The sequence below is a fragment of the Sitodiplosis mosellana genome, unplaced genomic scaffold (assembly GCF_009176505.1).
Source record: "Sitodiplosis mosellana isolate CC-2019 unplaced genomic scaffold, AAFC_SMos_1.0 Smas_scaffold_6197, whole genome shotgun sequence".
Classification (NCBI taxonomy): Eukaryota; Metazoa; Arthropoda; class Insecta; order Diptera; family Cecidomyiidae; genus Sitodiplosis; species Sitodiplosis mosellana.
Window position 1 is genome coordinate 3,972,543 of NW_022601438.1, and position 22,695 is coordinate 3,995,237.

Below are 22,695 nucleotides of genomic sequence, written 5' to 3' on the forward strand. Positions count from 1 at the left end.
AACGTGGCGCGTACAATTTGTAAATATGTTCGATATACGACATTGATTTTCTACATACACAAACGCGCGCGCGCGCGTTTTGCATCCAAAAGACAACACAGATTTACTACTTTGGCGCGTACTTTTAAGCATCAGCGCCTGGATCCTTCTGGAAAGCACTAACGCAATTAATGGCAGCCGGTTTCATTTCATTTCATTCGCTACTCTCTCTCTCTCTCTCTCAATCTCAAGATTACTATTATTCGAAATTGATTTTACCATGTTAAAAACTTTTAATTGTCAATCTATCCTGACAGCAAATGAAAGCGAGTGCTCGCATGGCGTTGTTCATTATCAACATGATGATGACTGGTTGCGTCATTTTCAATGAAAAAACTTCAACATACATTTGGTCGTGTGTGTGTGCGCGCTCGCCAGACATTTTACGGTATTTTAATGGAAAGTCATCAAATATTTATATTAAATACGATTGTTTGTATCTTCAGTGAATCTTCGGGTTGTTCGTTGCACGCGCCACTCTCTTCCATACGCATTGGAAAATAAATTGGATGTTTGAAATGCGAGCAAAACGGTGGAAACAAGGATATGAAAATATCCCGCAATTAATTGGTGAAGCCTCGGTGCGTTTGAGATGTGCGTACATTTTCGGTGCGAATGTGGTTTTTCGCTTTCTCTCTCTCTCTCTCTCTCTCTCTCTCTCTCTATTTCTCTGCGCCTTTCTTCGGTAAATTAAAATTTAATTGCGATTTTACTCAGAATGGGTGTGAGTTCGATGCAGTGATTTGTGATAATAAATCTTGAGAAAAGCAGTCGTGCCGCCATGAGTGAATTGGTATCAGAGATGCTAGGCAGCAAAAAAAAGAGAGAAAGAATCATTTGGCGTGTGATTGATACCATTTGTAAAGCTCATCCAAAGCTCATCCATTATGATGCCGCACATGGATGAAAATTTTGCCAAGTCGCACAAAGTGCGATATATCGCAATTGAACATTAAATGGTTTGCGCTCTGTTTATCGACACATGGAAATTACTTTGAAAGGAATCTCATAAACACTCAACAGCCAATAATACATTTCAACGGCGGTGGCAGCAGCAGCAGTAGCAGCCAATGTGCCAATCAGATTGAAATCAGTCTGCATCTGCTTTCAGATAAATACATGGTGAAAAGGGAAACCTTCAATCCATTCAATATCATTTCACGTACTATCATTTTACTCTGTAATTTCATTTCATTCGATATATTACAATAATCTGCTTCTATGCACCGACGAACTTACGCTGCAGATCCTTCGCGTTCGACGGGATAAAGAAAGTATGCGTGAGAGCGAGGGTGAGAGAGAGAGAGAGAGCAAAAGAGACAGAGTGTGGAAAAAGGCACATACATGCGACATTCAAATAGATAAGGTATTTTGCTCTCATAAGCTCGCAGCATTTGTCAAATATTGACAAACATTACCATTTCCCATGCTCGAGCGAATACTTCTCGTTCTTCGCTGGTGTATGGTATGCTTCGCCTTATGCGTGCGATTTATTGACGTCGAACAACCAGAGTCGAGCAACAGTAAACACACCCATGACGATAACGGTTATTTATCTTTCTAAAGTTTGACAAACCACAAAAGCAGCAAGAATTTTAATTGGTGTTTCTTCAGCGCGAAAACGAAACTTTTCAATAAATATTTTGCTATGCAAGTTCATGCAAACTGTTGAATACGGCGATGCGTATTATGTTGAAGTACTTTAATGATTATATGAATAATAACAATAATAATAAAGATGCGAAGAATCTTAATAAAAATACGATTACGAGCATGCCTCAATGAAGCGCAATATTTATTTCGGCAAATCTGTGGAATGTGCGTGTCAAATTTTCTATGCGAAAAGCAAGAATCATGGATGTATAAAATTGCATATAGCTATACCGATGATTCTGGGTCGTCGGTCAAACAACGTTTCACTTTGTACATCCGAGATTCTAGTAAGCACGAAGAATGTCTCTTCTTTCATTCCTATTTACAAATCATCAAAGATTTCCCAATCGCTCGCTCGCTCGCTCGCAAGAATCTTATTCTCATTATTCAAACAAAACTGCCTACGTGTGCCGTCATTGAGTCGTTCACACGGTGAAGCCAAATAAACCGAAAACGAAGGAAATAATTAGAAGTTACTGTCATGCACCTACGTATAAAATAAACAAAGGAGAAGAATGTCTTTGTTCTCTCTCTCTCTCTCTCTATCTGTCGGCCGCTGTATTTCTCGTGTATCAACCTACAATATTTTGTTTAAGAAAACACGAAAGCGAAATAAAGTTGGCTTTTGTGTTGTGTTTCATTTTACGTTGGGATGATTCGTTCAAAATTTCCGCATATTTTGTTCTTACGTCATATTTCCAATGAATTTCCGTGGAATTCGTCGACAGCAGTATTCACTGACTGAGCGTTTCAAACGTATCAGGTTATCAGAGAATATTCGAGCAAATTTTGCGGGCCATAAAGTTTGTGCATATTTCGTGCAGTGCATATGTGTCGTGTCAGCTGGGACAACATCTTCATTTCGAAGAGGACACATCGAAAATGATCAAACAATAGAAATTAGCCTCATTTATTGTGTTGCAACACAACACACACGCATCATATGAAAGACCATGCTTTGGTTAATCGGAAGCCACCACCTTGGCATTGCCGCTGTCAAAATCGTTATTATCAAAAATGAAAACAAAAAACTACACTTCGTATGCAAAATGACTTTTCAACAATCCGTTGAGCGCGTACGTGGTTGTCGCGGGACCAATTACAAGTTTAAATCAATGATACAATCTCTATAAATTTACACACAGTGAGAAAAGCGAAATCCACTTGCACATAATTCAGGCGCCCCCTTATCTCAACTAATCCCCGCGTAACATAATCGTTGTTGCCGTTGTCGTCGTCTCCTTCATTCGCTGCCAGCATATATATATATATATCCAAACACTAGTCGGTCGCTCGGTTACTGAGACTCACTCTTATTATTCGTTGGTCGTTTGCTTCTGTCATTTCATTTTCAATGTGCTGCTCATACTGATACTGCCTGGAATCAATGGCAGCATACACACAAACACAACATGTGGAAATTATGCAAAATCTTTGGATGGTGTCAATGATGTTTCGGTGTAATGAACGTATGTTTCAATGTTGAGAGGCGCGCGTACAGCATACACAACACTCTCTTTTTTACTCCATGTTGTTCCGTACACGTTTTTTTTTTATCTCCCTCTGTGTATGTATTTAAGAGTGTTCCGTGTTCCATTCGGGCTGCTGTTGCCGCTGCTGTCGTTGTTGTTCTGCCAGTGTCTATTTCACATTCGCCATCCACCACTTCCCGAAAATGCTAAGTACCTCAGCAGTGAACAACGACATGTATTTGATGATGTTTTTAGATCACTTCGGCCGACGACGCATACAAAATACATGTAGAATGTTTCGTTATTTTTCTGCTGTTATTGTTGTTCACGCTCACTTGTGTTAATGTGCCTGTGTGCGCGCCTTTGAGAAATGCGATGATATAAATTCAATTTTTTCTACTTTTTTCTGCTTTTTTCACTTCGTCACTTCGTCTGCTCATTTTAAGCATTGATGGGTGCTTTTTTCCTCCACTTGTGCTCCCATTTAGAATGCAAATGAAATGAACGTTCGTGCTTCCCATTTTTTTCCTCCATCTTCTCATTTCTTCTTGCGTTTTCGGCTCTATTCGTAGGAAGACTTTATTAGAGGCACATTTTCATCTTTTTGACAATAATGTCGATTCAACGCTCCAACATACTCGGTGTGACAGAGAATGAGCGACTGAATGCATGTAAAAATGTCAAAATGACGCGACGATGAAGAACACAGTAGAAACGAAAACAACGAATTACATACGTAATTCAAACTTTTCCACATGAGCGTTTGTATTTGTAAAAAGCTTGTGTTCTAACACTTATAGAGTACTGTGGGAACTGCTGATACATGAGTTTAGCAAGGCAATGAAAACAATACTTTTCGTAAAACGAAAAAAAAAACCATTGTTTGTCAAAAAAGTGAACCGCATAACACAAAAAGAGACATTTTTATCATTTTTCCTAAAACATTTCTTATTAGTAACACAACACATTTGATTTTCGAAAAGAAAAAAATCAAAGTGGTTAAATTTACCTTCGCACATGTTTTCACTCAAATAGCCATGTTTTTGAATCTATGAACCAAAATTTCCACTTAAAGTATAACAAGTGCTTCATTCGAGTTTGTTAAATACACTTTAAAAGCATTCACACCTAATCAGCCACAATTTTCACCACGATTGAAATGAGAACAAGAGCGTCGAATCAAGAGTGCCAAACGAGTTTTTTTTATTATTTTTAACATGATCATTTTTATTGCAACATCATGTTGCCAACATGTGATAAGTTTTATTGAAACATAGAGATGTGACCACATCAAGTTTTTTTTTCAAAATTCACCCTGAGCATTTGGGTATCCTTAGAAAAATATTTCATACATTTCATGTGACTTTGAATAAGTTTCTTAATGTGGGAAACACACTAAAAATGATTACAAATACTGACAAAAGTGTCATAATAACGCCATTTCCACCATCCTAACACTATTTCTTGTCTCATTTTCACGGGACTAACATTTATTATAAGTACACACAGGGAAAAATGGTTGAGATATTCGGTACAATTGATTTTTTTTTTTCGTAAAAATAAACCAAAAATTGTGATATCTAAGAAAATATTTATTTTCTTCCTTACAAGTTTTTTTCTAAAAAAATAAGTTTTGTCTCGGATATCTAAAATTTGGTTTATTTTTGGCTACATGAACTGGAGTCCGCCGAACTGGAGTCCGCCGAACTGGAGTCCCCAATATACGAACTCCAGTCCTATATAAAGCGAAGTGCAGTCCGTATGTACAGCGAAAAAAAATCAATTGTATCAAATATCTCAACCATTTTTCCCTGTGTGTAGTAATTATGTTATTAAATTGGTATAATTGAAAAGAATTAAATTAATGCTACAATTTAGTATCTTATACGTATTAAACAAAAAAGTTACAGATTTAATAATATTATTCTGTTATTCTGAAATAAAGTTACATTTTAATTTCGTAAGTTGACAGATTTAGAAATATATGAAAATTTATCCATCTTCATTTGAACATGACTGCTTTGAGTACCAAATAATAAGATGCAGCTGTTTTAAAAACCTGCCAATTAAATCAATAGATTTGATCAATAATAAGTCTACCAAGTAATTACAAACACCGTTACAAGGATCAAATGCATTAACAAAGATATTTTTCTTTTTACGTACCTTCACAAATGTCTCTGAGTTTAAAGCTATAACGTGAAAGCCTCGATACTCAATCGGTATATTGGTGTTTGCAATTAAAAGTATGTAGTAATTTTGCAATCGCGCCGGAAGTTTATACCAATTGGATTGGAACAAATACTTTGGCATCTGTGCAAAACTGTCTGTAGTAAAGTCACCAAAGTAACAATACAAATACAAATTAAATAGAGCTATAAACGTTGCGTAGAAAATGCTAAAAACGCTAGCGCCCGGAACCTTGATTGACTGTAAAATTCAATTCAAACGTAATTTTTATACAATCCATTTTTCGTGCCAATAATTTGTACGAAAAAGTGAACGCAAAAAACGAAAACTCAACAAAACAAATAAACAAGATTTAAATGAGCTTTTAGGGTGGTATAAGAAATTAAATTATTTTGCTAACCAAATCCAAGTTCAGAAAATTTGATGATTGAAGGACAACCGCGGAAAGAATTTGTACGAAACTATAGCGATCGAACACATTGGCCGAACTCCAGAAAAGACTTGCAGTTGAGGAAGTTGAAAAATTATTGCACTAAATGGAAAATTGTGGAAAAAGAAACACTCACTCTTTGAAAATCAAATGATGGCGAATCAAATCACACAGTAAGCCATGGTTTTTCTTGATATTTCCACTGTTATTATCAATGGCAGCGTCCAGTTCATCGATGAGATTTTTTAGGTAGTTTCGAACGAGAACATCCAACTGCAGGTTAATTGATATGAAAAATGACACAAACGAGTTCACAATAATCGTATACGTCAGGGTTTGAATCGCACAATACACGATGATGGCCAATCTTCCTTCCATCGTATCTTGATTCCATGGCGTGCTTTAACAAGACCAATGAAGAAATTTTACTATAACAGTTTCATTCGTTTTTGGATAAATATTTTTGAAAAATATGTTTTAAATAAAGTTCTTGAATGCACTGAACTTGGTCCAAGTGTTTATTTTCCAAATATTCCATTTCTCACGAATACAAAACAAATCTCAACTCAGAACATCTCGAAAAATGTGAAAAAATGAAGTAAATCATGAACAATAAGTGCGCGAAGGGAAGAGAGAAAAGAATCTTACACGAATTTGTATGGAATGAATAAACACTGTGGATCGATGCCATCGTCACGATAATAGCAATACAATGTATTCAAAATGCTTTGCATAACGGACGTGCATAAACAAACGATTAGAAACGTTTGGGTCATGAATTTGGTTAATTTGTAACAGATGCCATCAACACGTTCAAAATACTTCTTGACACCAACCCTTTTATAGTCGATCACTTTGATCAAGTTGGAAACAATATGAAATTGATTAAAATGAATTAGTTAAAATTTTGGTTAATGAAATGCTGAATTTTCGGCAACTTACCATTTTCTCGGATGTATTTGAGCTTTTGAAAAACGGCGAGAGTGGAATTGGGTTCCATACATATTGCAATCATGGTAAAAAATGCGCTAAATTCAGCGGCAACTTGGAATATAGCATACAATGCACTTTGTAGATCGGTTTTCACATAAAGTACGATATAAATTATGCTTGATGCCCACCCATATAATAAATCGAGTATAATTATTACAGCCAATATTTGATGATACACTCGAACATACAAGCGAGTTTCTTTCGGTGCACTGCACGCACAAATATATGTCAACAGCCCTTGATTTATTTTCAATGGATCCATTATTTTCAAATAAATTTGTCTATTGATGAGTGACACGTGGATTTCGGTTAAAATTGATGAAGAGAAAACGATTTCAAATGAAAGAATGAAATGTTGAGACAAATTTAAAAACAAATGAAAGAATAAGAAAATGAATTTTCTTCTTCTAATATCCAATTTGCTTCTCTTTAAATTCCAACTATCCTTACCCGTTCGTCTTGTAGTCTTTCTTTATTTTACCACTTTTTAGAACAATTTGAAGCGTTCACAACGACTGGTTCAGACCCAAATAATCCATCCTGTAGCTTTTATTCGTCTTTTATAGCAAACATGAAACAAGAATTTACACTGAATTGCCATGGTTATTATATGTTTGCGTAACTTTGTCAAAAATTGATGTTTATTGAATTTTGTATTCAACATTTGACAATTTAATGAGCATCTTATCAACATTTTATAGGACGAACGGAAAGACACTGACCACAACATTCATTTCTGGATATGACTTTTGTGGCGCGGAAAGAACAAAAACATCTTTGTTATGATTAGAAACTCGCCACAATGAACTATGGGTGCTTTTAACAATCACGCACTGTGTTGTACGTTTTAATGTGAACAAATTAATTATTGCACAGAAAATGTTATGACAAATGTAACCGTTTCTGAAGAACAAGAATAGTTGTTGATACGAATTCTATTGGGTCGATGAAATTCAACTAAAAATGGATTTTAATGAAAAATTGATGGAAAAAGAAATTCAATGGAATATTTTGATGATTGGGACATGTGTGTTTTCAAATTTAAATCAATTCACATTTGCATCATCACATCATTATTTCTCATTTACAAGCACTTGTTTTAATATCTCCTTCGCATTTGAAAAAAAAAAATTCAAAACATTTGGCTCTCCGACATTTCCATATCTCGACTCTTTTTTCCAAATATTGAGCGAACAAAAAATTTGAACGTGAACGATATCACATGAAAATATCTGTTTTCAAGATTTTTCATACAATAAATTTTTTCCTGGAATTTTGAAAATGCTATTCGATGGAATTTATACCAATTTACAGTGTTTTATTTCCCAAAATATTTACGCATATGTACTTCCTTCCGGAAACCAAAACTTTTCCCAGCAAAATCAGTGTTTGGAAAAATGAATGTGTAGCATGATACTAAAATTTATGCCGTGACTGTTTGTCGACAATGAACATAATCGTATTATTATATTCCTCTGAATACTCTGTATATTGAAAACACGAAGGTTGGTGTTCCGTAGTAACTTGTAATAGAGAAAGTAATCGAGAAAGTAATTCACTTTAGAGTGATTTGCCCCTCGAGTTTTGGGGTCAATATTATTCTATGAATTAATTTCAAACGAACCCGGTAGTCACATGATGAATTCATGTACACATGTTTAAAAGGATGCCCGTTACTACGGAACACCAACCTTCGTGTTTTCAATATACAGAGTATTCAGTGGATTTGCTCCTCGCCAAAACTGTATTGAATTTGAGTCAATCGATATAATTAATTATATACTATACGGAATGAATAGTCAATTAACCTTTGTGTAAAACTATTGACTAATTAGAAGCTCACTATTTTGGGACATTTTGATTGGATTTTTTTACGTACTCTGATTGAGATTCCGGTCGATTTCAATCAATTTTGAACAAACTTAATCAAGTTGACCGGATTAATCTTGCACAAAAGTCAATGAAAATGTCCCAAATTGGTCAACTGTTGTGATACTCATAAATTGTATGCGGAAAAATGATGAAATATACTTATCAAGGTTGGGAAAATGGGCACAAAGGATTTTCTATCTCAGTGGACAATGCAGCAACGGGTGTCGTTGTGTAACTGTGTGCGTACACAGAATTTGAGTTGAATGAATGTATTTGGTGTTGAGCTTAATGTCACATTCACAACGATGGTATGGGCTCCTTTAAATATCGCCAATCATGCTTTTGAATGTGATAAAATTACATTTGCTGGAGTGCTCTTTTGATGAACGGATGACAATAAATTTTCAATAAAAGAACTCATCAAATTCTCGAGTTATTTGGATACGGCTTTATTCCTCTTTGAAATTTACAACAGGGTTTTCTGCCACACCTTCACTCACTCACCCACAAAATCAAACGGACATAGAGGCAGAGCAAAAGAGGGAGAGAGAATGGAATAAAGGCCTTTGATGGGAAACCGATGCTTTTCAGCATTTGACATGTTGCATACGTCGGATGGTATTCATCTTCCGATGATGATAATAAACGCAATGCGTTTGTTGGTTATTCTTTTGGGTCAATTCGAAAGTTTCCGCCGTTTTTTTTGTCTAAAAATACATTTATTGCAAAATAAATTGAAAATGTACATTAACCAATGAATTCGTTAGCTATGACTTCCCGCCATTTTTCTGGCAGCTTGTGGATTCCTCGCTTGAAGAAGTCCTCGTCTTTTGAGGTTATGTAGTCATCAACCCATTTTCGCACTTCTTCCTCATTTTGAAAGCGTACTTCAGACAGGGCAATCTGCATCGATCGAAATAGATAGTAGTCGCAAGGAGCAAGGTCTGGAGAGTACGCGGGCTGATCAAGCCGATCCCAACCGAGCTGCTCTACCTCATTTTTAACGATTGTTGCACGATGTGGCTTAGCGTTGTCATTGTGGAACAAAACATTGTGGTGTTTTCGAGTTATTAATGGCCGTTTTTCATCCAATGCATGAGCCAAATCATTCAATTAGCATCGATAGCATTCCTTATTAATCGTTTGATCTGGTTTTAGCAGCTCATAATACACGACTCCTTTCATATCCCACCAGATGCACAGCATAACCTTATCGCAATGAATATCTCGTTTTGGTTGTGATGGTGCCGGTTGTCTTGGATCAACATACGCTGCCTTACGCTTAGGGTTTTCGTAATGAACCCACTTTTCATCGCCGGTAACAATCCGATACAAAAAACTGTTTCTTTTGTGCTCTGCAAGATGTTTTGTGCATATTGCGATTCGTGCTTGAAGTTGCTCTTCAGACAGTTGATGTGGAACCCATTTTCCCAGCTTCCGAATCTTTCCCATGGCGTGCAAATGTCTGAAAATGGTTGTTTGGCCGACGTTTAACTGCAATGCAAGTTCTTTTTGCGTTTGGGTTGGGTCTTCATCCAATAATGCTTGCAAATCGACATCTTCAATCGCTTCTGGCCGACCTGAACGTTTTTGTCTTTCAAGTCAAAATCACCACTTTTGAATCGATGAAACCATTCTCTGCAGCTTCGTTCCGATGGAGCTTACTCGCCATAAGTATCTGACAGCATTCGATGAGCTTCAGCGGCAGTTTTCTTCGGATCAAATAAGAAAAGAAGGGCCCCTCGAAAAAACACCTTATCACGATCCATTTTCAATCGATTCAAAAACAATGACGCAGAACGAAAAATGAATCTTTCTGCTCTGAGTTAGATTGCTAAATGTCACATCTACAAAATGCAATTGGATTCACTTGTCAAGCTACGCTCAGTTACAAGTGGCGACATTTAAATGTCAGCGGCGGAAACTTTCGAATTGACCCAATACTTAATGTGAGGTGGGGTGGTTTTAGAGAAATGCGCCGGCGGCATTTCTGTCATTATTATCAAATGTGGAATTGTGAACTGCGGATTTCGATGGTTGCACAAGAGTTATTCAAACGAAGCCTAAAGCGTGTATTAAATATTTAAAAGAAAATTGTCAATGCACAACATTACGATCTCGTTGCTTGTACTGTCTTTTTCCCTCTGCCTAGACCGACCGCGCATTTAAATTAATGGCTATGCCATCAATAACGCCGAACCTTTTTCCGTTGTTCTTAGTACCGTTGCCGCACTAACACACACACACATATATATATACACGCGCGTACTTTTGCTTTACTTTGTTCTGCTTTCGCCCGCCCCTCTGTCGCAGTCGTTGCTCAATGCTCATCCCATCTCAATATTTTGATTGTACTTATTGAAAAACCATGTCGTGACCGTAGCAAAAATCTTAGTAAATACGATTCCCAGCGCCCGATTTGATGTAGCTCTTTGCGTCAGCAATTTCATGTACTCAGCGAACGGGCGTTCGGTATTTGTGTGTGTTAGTGTATTTATTTCGACAATTCTCTGTATAAATCACTTAGCCTCACTCATGTACAATAACTTCGGGTAGCCGAGAAACCGGAGTCAAGAATGAATCTTGATCTTTCGGTATTGAAAATAAATGAGGCAACCTAAATGTATCATTCATGTTGCATGACTTATATTTATCTGTTGGTACGACACAATTTAATATTGAAGAATCCGCAATGATTACAGTAAACAACAACAATGAGGTTTGCACAAACGTATAGAAAAACAAGAAGAAGAAGAAGAAGAAATAGTCGAACTCACAAAGAGTGCTGAACAAGATGATGAAAGAAAATCAAATCGATTTCAGTGTCTGTTTCCGTTGTGGATTTGTAATACACAAAAAAGCTCACATTCTCATTTTGTATTTTGATTAAATTTTAAATCAAGACTCATTTCTTTCTCGTTCAATCTCATTCTTTCTCTTGTCCTTCGGAGTGTGTGTGTGTGTGTGTGTGTGTCGTAATATTGAAGGTAAATGAAACATATCGAATGATATTAAAACGTATCCAACTGAAGAAATATAGATGATATTCTCTTTTCTGCTTCACATTTAATTTCTGTGCGCATTGATCGTTTCGTCGAATAGACTGAATAGAGAGATAGAAGGAATGGAAGACAACAACGACAAAAGAAACGAAATGTATAAAAAAAGCTGATGGTTTCGACATTCTTTCCAGCCGATTGTTATATTGCTAAAATTTGTGAATAAACGCTTGACATCTCTTGTATTGCCCATGTGAATGTGGATTATTGTATTCCCTTTGAAATCATTGTTATGTCTATATGTGTCGTATCGTGGGATACGAACGGTTTTTTTTTCTTTTTTTCTTTTTATTCCTGCCGTGGGGCTTCTGTTGCCATGTTTTTTTTCCAAATGTTTAACATCAACTTCATCGATATCATTCAATAAAACGATACTCATAACACTCAGAAATTCGTAATTTGACCGGAAAGTGAGACGTGAGCCGACCGGTCCCGGTTGCCCGTTTTTACACTCGAATTAATTTAAGACCGAACCACCTTCCAAATTGTGAGGTTAGGTGTGTTAAATTTGGTAACATAATTTTGTGTCGATAAAAAAATAAAATTGTGTCGTAAAATCATTTTTTCGCTACACCTTTTTGGCCGCCTTCGAACTAATTCACATTTGAAACGAAGCAATTTCAAAATGTTGATTTGCTGGCCATTTTGATTAGTTTTGTGTGATGATCCCATCGAAAATTTGAACCGGAAATCTAATTAGACATTTTACCGTCAGCAACAAACCCCTGGCTCTCAATGTAAGACACCCAGTAGCGTATACCTTAACGATTCGAAGTTGGTTCCCTCTTTTTCGTTTTCTTCAAGCACCAAATCTACCACACAAGTTCTATTGAAAATCAAGGATCAAACGGTATTCCTGTCCGACGACCCTTTATTTGTCATTTGAGTCAAGTTAAGTATGGTGAGCTTGACTACATTTTGCTTCGTAGGCGTTTATTTTTCTAGCAGACATGAGGACAAATAATATGGCTATTTAGCATTTGGCACAAGTCAACGTTTCGTCAATGGAAGAATTTGTTGAATTGCCCGTTCGTTATATCTACAATTTCATAAATAGTATCGAAGATCAATGACACTGATCGAAATTATATTGCCAAGCACCAGAAGATACTCACATACAGCAAAGGACGTAATGCCAAAAAAAAATCGGAGAGTTTAGAGCAAAAAAAGAGAGAGATAGAATGAGAGAGAGAGAGAGAAAGAGAGGAGGAGGGAGTGGAATCGTTGAAATTTGAATTCACCAAATCATTTTTAATTACAATAACGGATGCTGGTTCAGGAGCCAGCTCGGCCGGTCTCAAGCTCAGCAAATAATATTTGCATATTTGAAGGCAATATCTCTTAAAATGAGGGTCAAATTTGATTTGGATCAACACAACGAGAAAGGGAGAAGAATAAATACATCAAAGCATCCCAAGTAGGGCGGTCACGGCCATCCAATAGCAAAAATGTAAAATCCCATTCTAGTTGAACGCAGTTTTTTTTGCGATGAAAAACAAACTCTGGCCTACTGAACCAACATGTATATACGCTAACACAGACTGTCAAAAATGAAGCGATGTTTGGTATGTATTCTGAACGATATGATACACTACTACCACAGACAATAACAACCAGAAAAAAGCAAGTGATCTTTTTGCATTGGAAAAATTTGCTAACGTTAATAAAGGCCAGCCGATTCAAATCGATTGTGGTATTTGTTGTCGTTGTGATTATGTTGATGATGAAGTAACGCATTTGATTATTCACATTTGCATCATTATCGTATTTCGTTGGTAATTTGCTTTGCTATTGATATGCGCTTCGGTTATGGCCTGAAATTAAAGCGCGCAATTCCATCACCCAAATATGCCAAGTGTAGTTGACATTTTACTCAGCCACTTTTCGCTCATTTTGCCGACGAGAATTCTTTGTCCGTTGCTCAATCATGCATTATTCAGAGAGGGAGCGAAAAAGCCAGAGGACTGAGCGAGCAAGAGATCAAAGCAAAAAGTACCCAATTTAAATGCAGTCAATTCGCGAATCTTTCGAATTGAAATTCACTGGCCCAAAATTTTTCTGTTCGTAATATTTTGTTACTTTTGCTCTTACTTTTGGCTTCTCTCTCTCTCTCTCTCTCTCTCTCTCTCTCTCTCTCTCTTGTTCCCTCCCTCTGATTCCATCCTCATGGTCGAATACAATTATCAATCTAGGGGCTGCGAATGCATGCACAAACACGAATAAACGAATGAGTTATGTAGTTACAAGTTCGCTGTCATAGCCGCATTCGTCGCATTCGTAAACATTCGAATTTTTGTTCTTCGCGAGAGATAAATCCCCTTAGTTATCAATATCCGCCACTTAGAGGTATTCTCGTTCAAGAATTAACAACGGAACGCATGTACATATCTCGTCGAAATGTGTTCCACTACACGCTCATGCTCTCTCGAATATTCTGCATGATACATAAAGGTATATGACAGATTAATTGCCACTGATCTCTATTTAATTATGATAAAGGAATATTGGAAAAGTAATGATATTTCGCATTTGCATGGTTTTGCGAAAGATGTGCATTGATATCGATTATTGGCACTTCGACATATTGAGAGCAATATGTGTCATTCGCACGCACACACAAATCCAACACGAAAAACAATAGAGCCAGTTGGTTAAATTGACTTCAAAAGAGCCGATAACATTCATTCGAGGCCAAAGAAACAATAAAAGAAATTCGCATGTTTTTCGTCCATCTCTTCACGCCCTCTTCACACTATTTCTATTACCTGCAACATTTGCTGACGAACCGAAATGATGTGCTCCCATTTCAAACCTCCCACTTCGAAAAAATCCAAATATCTTATATATCATACATTTCCTTTGAACTTCATCAAATGAATCAAACAATTAGCACGCAGTCGAGTTTTCCATTGTTGCGTATGTCATCCAATCCGAATCGAATAATATGCGATTTTTTCTCTCGTCGCATTAAATTTATTGTGCCCAATTAATAGTCCAATTTCCGGTGAAGTGATTAGGCAGCACGTATCAGCGGGGAAAAAACCCTGAAACAAATGTAAACACGCACTTTTTTCGCCAGCATATCGTTTTATATGAATAAATCGTATGTTGAACTCAAGACATTTTGCCCTATAATTACTCCTAAAGTGATACATTTAGCTAAAGCGTGCTCGTTACGGAGCTCGCACAGCAAGCAAACAAGATACACGCTCTCCAAAGAAGAAAGAGAGAGAGAGAGAGAGAGAGAGAGAGAGAGAGAGAGAGAGAGAAAGAGAGAGAAAGAGTGAGGGCAAATGTGCACCGTGTAATCGCAAAATGTGTATATACAATCGGGTTTCGACGGGGAAAATGTTTATGCACACTCAGCACATTCTCTACAAAATAATGTCGAAGAACAATCTCCATGCGCTGGAATTACCATAATAATAACATTTTTGTATCTTCATATTCTGCTTTTTCTCATCACATGGATGGTTCTTTTTGTTCGGAAAATGTTTTGTTCTGTTCGCGTTTCGTAACGAAAACGTAACGCAATCAAATGAAGGATAAACCACCAGTGCCGGTATTCTACAACACATTCCGAACACTTTGTTCGGAATTATTCTGAACGATCAATTGCATTTTGGAAGGTGGCTCCCAAACGTTCAATCAATAGATACAAATCCATATATAACGTTTGCGTGCCACCTTCCAAAATGCAATTGATCGTTCAGAATAATTCCGAACAAAGTGTTCGGAATGTGTTGTAGAATACCGGCACAGAACGTGCAAGTGTGAGAGAGAAATTGTTGTTTAGCGAACCTCGAACCTCAATGGTGAGTGAAGTTTGGCTGTTTCATTTATTGCGTCGATTAGATAAATGATAATAAAACATCAGTCAATGACAGATAGCTGAGGATATATGCTGAGCATAGAAACTCTGTAAGCTGAGATTGGGATATTTTGACTGTATGACGTGTAGTCCATACAAATTTATGATGGCACGCATACAATTTCATCATGCATTTATATGGACTACACGTCATAAAGTCAAAATGTCCCAATCTCAGCTTACTGAGTTTCTATGCTTAGCATATATCCTCAGCTATCTGGTATTGACTGTAAAACATCAGTAAATGGTTGAACTATCTGGTGAAAATGGACTCGTGCGCAAACCCATTTCGATGTTTTGACGTCAACACGCACAATTTTGATGGCCACAAAACTTTGATATCCGAATGAATATAAGATTGTTTTTATCATTTATTGAATTATTCAAAATGTATTCATCATCAGCAAAGCAACCGGAATCGAATGGAAATTTGGCATAAACGGCGATAACCGATGTGTTGGAAATCAATGTGTTTTCTAAGAAAATTTTTGGCGTCAATTACTTCGCTGCGCTTTACGTGCCAAACGTATGTGAATTGAAAATCATGCGGTAAATGACTTCGGGCCAATGTTTTTTTTTCCACCACATCACACAAGTTCCTGGAAAATTTATCTTTTCAATTAATTGAGATTGGCATTAAACTTCCAACTGGCTTTGTAATAACTTGGCGTACATTTGTTTCATTTTTGTTCTTTGTCAATCAGCAACGCTTGACGTGAACCGCGTATCTGAGTGTATGTGAAAATTAACACGCCACATAAACTTGATGGCGGTAATTTAACGACACCGCAGCATACATGAGTCCGAGAGAGAAAGAAAGAAAGAGAGAGAGAGAGAGAGAGAGAGAGAGAGAGAGAGAAAGGGAGAGAGAAAGGGAGCTTAATGGTGTTATGAAATGGTCGCTAATATAATAGAATCAATGAAGCATTTTGCGTTTATGCCAATGCAATCGAATCTCAATCGAGGATTGATAGCTTTTTCGCACAAACCAACAAACCAACCCCACCCTCTCGCCGACTAAAATACCTACATACAACAGCTACTTATTTTGACAGTATGGTGAAATATACACTAAGTTGAGGGCAAGTGCTTTCGTACCGTTTCTCCATTATTTTCACGTTTTTTCCGTCAATTTCCATTAAATAATGGACTCGCATTTATTTCGTAAGACACATGAATTACGATACGATAATAAATCGCCATCTAAATGTATGAAACAATTATCAAGATATTGCGATGCCATTCATCACATCGTTACGGAATAAGTTTATGCGTGTGTGCGTTGTGTGCGTAATAATAAATGCGTGCATATACAGAAAATTCCCGAAATAAAATGACAACTAAGCTGTTTACGCTGATGAACGTTCTGGAGATAAAATGCGAAATAGAAGCAGATTGAGAGAGAAGGTCGCATGGAATGTCATGCAGTTGCAAAGACGGAAGTGATGTAGTGGAGATGGAGTATAATGATTTCGACCAGAAACAGAAATTCAACAGTTTATTATTACAATATGGGTAAATAGCGTCATTGAAGCTTATGTTGAATGCGAATCGTGTGTCAGCTCTCCACAGAAGCTTTTTATACCCAGCTTCGTACCGCATAGCGAAAGACATAACAGAGAGAAAGACACAACGAAGAATTCTGCCTTCTTCTTGGGCACAGCATGTATTCGTTCGTTCGTTCGTGTTATTCTTTCACTCAAACTTATTTCAACTGAGTAAATAAACTAAACTACAGCCAGCGGAATGGAATACCATGTGGCTGCATGATAAGATGGTAAAAATAATTCACTTCGTCCGCCATTCTTGGATATAAATATTTTGTCTTGTGGAAATCTTTTGTGATTGTCCTGTTTTGTTCATCATAAACTACAGAGTTTCAACATAAACGTTACAACAAAAACAACAACGCCACCAACAAAACATTCTATTTTCATGCGATATCGATGAGAGATTGGTTGCCTCTGGTTGTGTTTAAACTGTTTTTATGTGCAAAATATACACGTGACCATTTTTATAAGAGCGACAACCAATAAAACAATGAACGCATTACTTTGCAGCACAGACGAAAATACCTGGAAGCAATCTTCTAGAATTCAATTATTCGGTTATGCAAATGCCTTTGCCGAAAGTGTGCGTACGCCTCAAATTTACCCAACATCGAATCAATAAAAATGCGTTTGTTGAATAGTTACCAACGTATGTATATAACATATGCGTATGGATTGAGTGAAAATACCGATGCGGAGTATTGTAGTGTTCAAATCTGGAATTTGTGATGCAGGCATTGAATAGCTGATCAAAACCAGATATTTCCGTTTGCAATAGTTGAAAACGGCTGCTTCGACTGTTTCAACCAAATAGTGTTGACTCAAAACCATATTCTGGGCTTGTCTATTGGAGCAACTGTCATACACAGTCACCATAACTTCCGAGTCTAACCAATAAGATAAATGTAGAGAGGCAGAGACACTTGAATTATATATCCCGTGAAGAGCAAACATTCTCGTTATATCGACTAAACCATTGGGTTTCAATTTAAATTCGTCAGGTTTTACTACTTTCAACCGCTTTTATGAGCATAACATAATTTTTGTCCGTTTGATGCGGCACTATTGTCGCAGCACGTGATTCCTTTATATAAACATTGACATTTCGGTTTGAAACTTGTAATACCATAACAACTCCATTCCGCAACGGGAACATTTCATGGGTCTAAAAATCTTTTGAAATATTTATTTCAATTTTTTGCGAGTTGTTCGATCAACGAAATATATCAACAGCATTTCGATGAAAGCGGATTTGAAGGGATTACGTTTAATAACAATCTATTACAACTCTCAAGTAGAATATCAATTAAGAGCACTTGAGTTTGTCTTAGATGTGATAGCTCCGCGTCAATCGACCGAATGCTGAGCAACACGAAATTGGGAAAATAGTTTGTTCCATCCACTTGGCTCGTTAATGATTCGTATAACATGTCCCTAATTAAATGGAATAGATCCAGAGCTGTGATTAATGTTGTTTATATGCGCTCATCCAAAGCACATGGAACACAAGGCTGAAGTGTAATTGTTTTCAATGTTACATTCTCAGCTCGGTATACATTCAAAAAGTTTAACCCTTTGGATGAAGTTAAATTTGAAATCCGTGATTATAATTTGGAACTGAACAATTACGACTCAATTTGGTTGGAATTGCATGTGAGCCGGTGTTTGTGTGGGTTTTATGTCAGCTTAGCACACTTGACCTTAGTACTTTCATGTGCTTGATTGTGGCTGAGGAGGAAATAATGATGTTGTTAGTAATCATGCTTAATTAAATCCACCTATTTAATTTTGGTTCTCGTCGTTTTTTTTTTCATTCTCTTTCTCTCTCCCTGTGGGATATGCATCCTTTGCAATTCAAATATGTATTCGGTGGCCGCATTCATCCCCTTATTATTACATACTTTTTCTCCGGTGTTTTTTTTTTGTTATGTGTGTGAGTTGAAATGGCTTTGTACCTACAGAAAAAAAAATGGAAAATTTGAAGCAAAAGAAACTGCATTGCAACATCGACTGTGAGTGATTTTTTGTTGTATACCTGTTTTTCTTCTCTTCAATTCATAATGACTTTAATTTCTTTTCTTACTCAAATGAATTTCGCATTAAACCTGTGCATTGAATATGCTTGTAGCAAATTTCTCATTAGAAGCCAAACGAGAATAAAAACATATAGAAAAGCATTTATTTCATTAATTCCAATTTGGCGGGAGAGAATTAAAAAAACAATACACAACCAAACCTGCTGTTGAATATTACCATGCGGTGGTCTGAGATTCGGTGCCCGTTTTGCAATAATCCTCTGCTGTTGTCGACACAATTCGTTTGTGTGCGCGACCGCAGTTTCAAAGTATTTAATCCTTGTAAAAACGTTTTACTTATTGGTTTTAATAATAATTTTTTGTATTTTCATTTCATCCGAAAATACGAGGGTGTGACATCAAAAAGCGTGTCATGCACAGAAAACCAGTAGCCAGTAATTGTTTCCATTTTGCTTGTGACAGGCAACAAACATACAATTTCCCAATCACTTTCACTGGCGAAAAGAAAGTGGGATGATCAGAACGCAAACGAGCGTGCAAGCAAGCAAACTGCTGTGTACTGCTAACCGGTGGACTAACAAGTGGGGTCAATATAACCCTAAAACTGAAAAAAATTACATTTCTACATATCCAGCTCAGTTTGAACTGATTTGCATGGATTTCGGTTGTACCCTGCGTTTTGAGAGAATAAGCAAAATTGGAAACGAAAAGAAAATAAACGGAAAAATATTTCTTTTGTTTCTTTCTTAATATGCACTAAATAAAGTTGCAATCAGCACAATTTTCTAGTGTTTTTCATTTGCAAAAATATATAATATCCACGAAAATTATATGAAGAATTAAAAAAAAACTTGGGGCCAAGGACTTGGGGTTTATGGACGAAAATAGCTTGGTAGTCCAAAAATGTTAGTGAGCCAAGCTATGAACAAACCGAACTAATGCAAACGAAACGAACGCAAATAGCCGGAAAATTCATCGAAATATAGAGACAAATTAAACACGTTGAAATATTTTCCATACAGTTCAAATATCGACCAATGCCATGACCAATGCAATTAAGCAATCAATATTCGTTTGCGTCACACAGCTTGCATAGACTTTTGATCATTCCGCTTCACCCAGCACACGGCAGTGGTTGGGAGAGAGACGGAGAATTTCACCGAAAAATTGTTATTATTTTCTATTCATTTTCCATAAAATAGCAACTGAACGTCTGGAAGGGAACGAAGAGAAATGGACAAGTGTGAAAAAGCCATAAAATTGGTGCCATAAATCGAGCTTGGTAATCTATTTATTTGAAAATAAATTTCGAATTCCCGCACAAAAATCACTTATTAATTCCATGAAAGTGCAATATTTTTCTGCAGCGCAAAAGAAGTACCTTTTTTTACCTTTTTGATACAACACAATTTATTACGCATTTAATTACAGTATACACTATACAGTTGTCAATGTTCTTTTTCACTGTTCTCTCTCCCACAAAAAAATCTTCCATTTTAAAATAAGTTTATTATTATTTTTTGTTCCATTTTGTTGCAGATTTGTAGTGGTGTTGATGCGGTAAAACGTCAATCGCAAACAAAGGAATAAAGCGATCAAAACTAAGCGAGATAACAAAAATCAAAACGAAAACAAAAACGCGAAGCGCACGAAGCCAATTGATTGTAAATGTACATAAATTACAAGGCAATTTCATCACGGAGGGTCTCAAAAGTGCATTAGCCCGTCTAAGACATCGAACGGGCTCACCATCATCACCACCGTCGTCAACATCATCGCCAACTCCGAATACCTCATCCAAAGCTGCTGCTGCTGTAGCCGCCGTTCTTTCGTCTACATCATCCGACAGTCGAAACGTGAGTTTAAAAAAACACTAATTTTTTTCTTTTCTCTTACACACAACGATAGTGTATTAAGGTTTATACGTATGGTATATTCTGCGCGCCTCCTTCCAAATATCAACTTTAATATGTAAAAGTCTGTATACCACTTAATATAGGAGGGATTGCTCTTTAAAATGAAACCATACTGGATCATCTTTCACCAATGCTCATTCTCTCGTTATATGGAATAAATAGATTCCGCGCGCATTCAAACTGAATTAAAAACTTTTATTGCTTTCATCCCAATTCGAAATCCATTTTAACGGATTTTGAGTTGTCGAAGAAGAAAAACAAAACAACGCCGGCATAGGGAATCCAAAGCAACAACAACAAAAGAGTAATAGAATTGAAAAATGATGATCGCACACAATTTCATTCGAAATTCAGCCAGAGGAGAGATGAAGACATGTCAGATTAAAGTAAATTGAATGCCCGGCATGTTCGACTTTCGTGATGAACATTCTGATTTATCAGCAGCACTATGGTACTGAATTCATGCATAACACAACATTTTCACCGTTGTGTCATTTGTTATTGCAGGCATACTTGCCCTTCTCCACTCAATCATCCAGTCGGTGTGTTGGCAGCGAAATCACTCTCGGGATTTATTGTAAAAGTTGATCAAACATCAACCATGTTGCAATAATCCCGAACGTGTAAAACGGAACGAACAAAATGAATGGCATCCACTGAATACCCGCTCCCGAAAAATATGGCAGTAAAGTGAATGACACGAACTTTGTTTCCATTCTCTTAATCTTTTGTGTATGTATGTATGTGTATGTGTGTCGATTCTCAATGCTGTTGTTTCCTACGTCGCATTACATGAAAATTGTGCTGTTGTCTTCCACCGTTCACTCGCATCCCTTTCTATATGTACGTATGTCTCGGTGTCTGTGTGCTCAATGCTTCAGTTCATCCCCTTTGATCTGCTTGAATGATATGCAGATGCAGAACTGACCAATTCAAATTCGAGGAAGTGCAACGAAAATGCTAATTTAATGACAAAACTTTTCCAAATATGTTGACTCAAACTAATGAAAAAACGGAACTGGACTATGCCAATTTTGCATCCAAGTCAAAATTTTGTTTTCGATTACTTTCATGTGTACGTGTGTTGGGCTTTTTTTTTGCTACTGCTGTAGCTACTGTTTTATTGTTTGGATAGGTCGTCAAGTAAACTTTGAAAACAGTTAAATTTTGTTCATTGACACCATTGTTAAGGGGATTTGACTATTATTTTTCGTACTTACCGAGTACGTTGAGTAAACTGCAATGAAATTCGTGAAATTTTCATCTCATTTTCAATTCGAATCGCTGTGGCATTTGAAGTAATGCGCAACATAAATCTTAGCTTTCGTTGTTCATTATTCATTTTTAGCCCGGAATAAATGAGGCAAAGATACAATGAGATAACGACGACAACGATGATTTAAAATCAAATTAGATTGAGATAGAGAGACAGAGAGAGGGAGAAAGGACATTGAGTCGAGGGGATAAAAGGGCCAGTAGCAATTCATTTCAATTTACTGAAAATAAATCTAACAAGTTCAATTAAATTGAGACTCAATGGTTGTATTCGGAATCGAGTATGGGCCGACACGGCTTTGAATCGTATGACAGTCATCGTCGTCATCGTTGAGTGAG

General features: G+C 36.8%; 1 long non-coding RNA gene across 1 annotated transcript in view; it reads left to right on the top strand.

The window, feature by feature from the left end:
* Positions 1-21,004, top strand: part of LOC129577080 (uncharacterized) — a 39,570-nt gene extending 18,566 nt beyond the window's left edge. Inside the window, exon 3 of the long non-coding RNA XR_008688963.1 lies at positions 20,705-21,004. This is a non-coding gene — a long non-coding RNA (uncharacterized LOC129577080). The remainder of the gene's footprint in view (positions 1-20,704) is intronic.
* Positions 21,005-22,695: the final 1,691 nt, after the last annotated feature.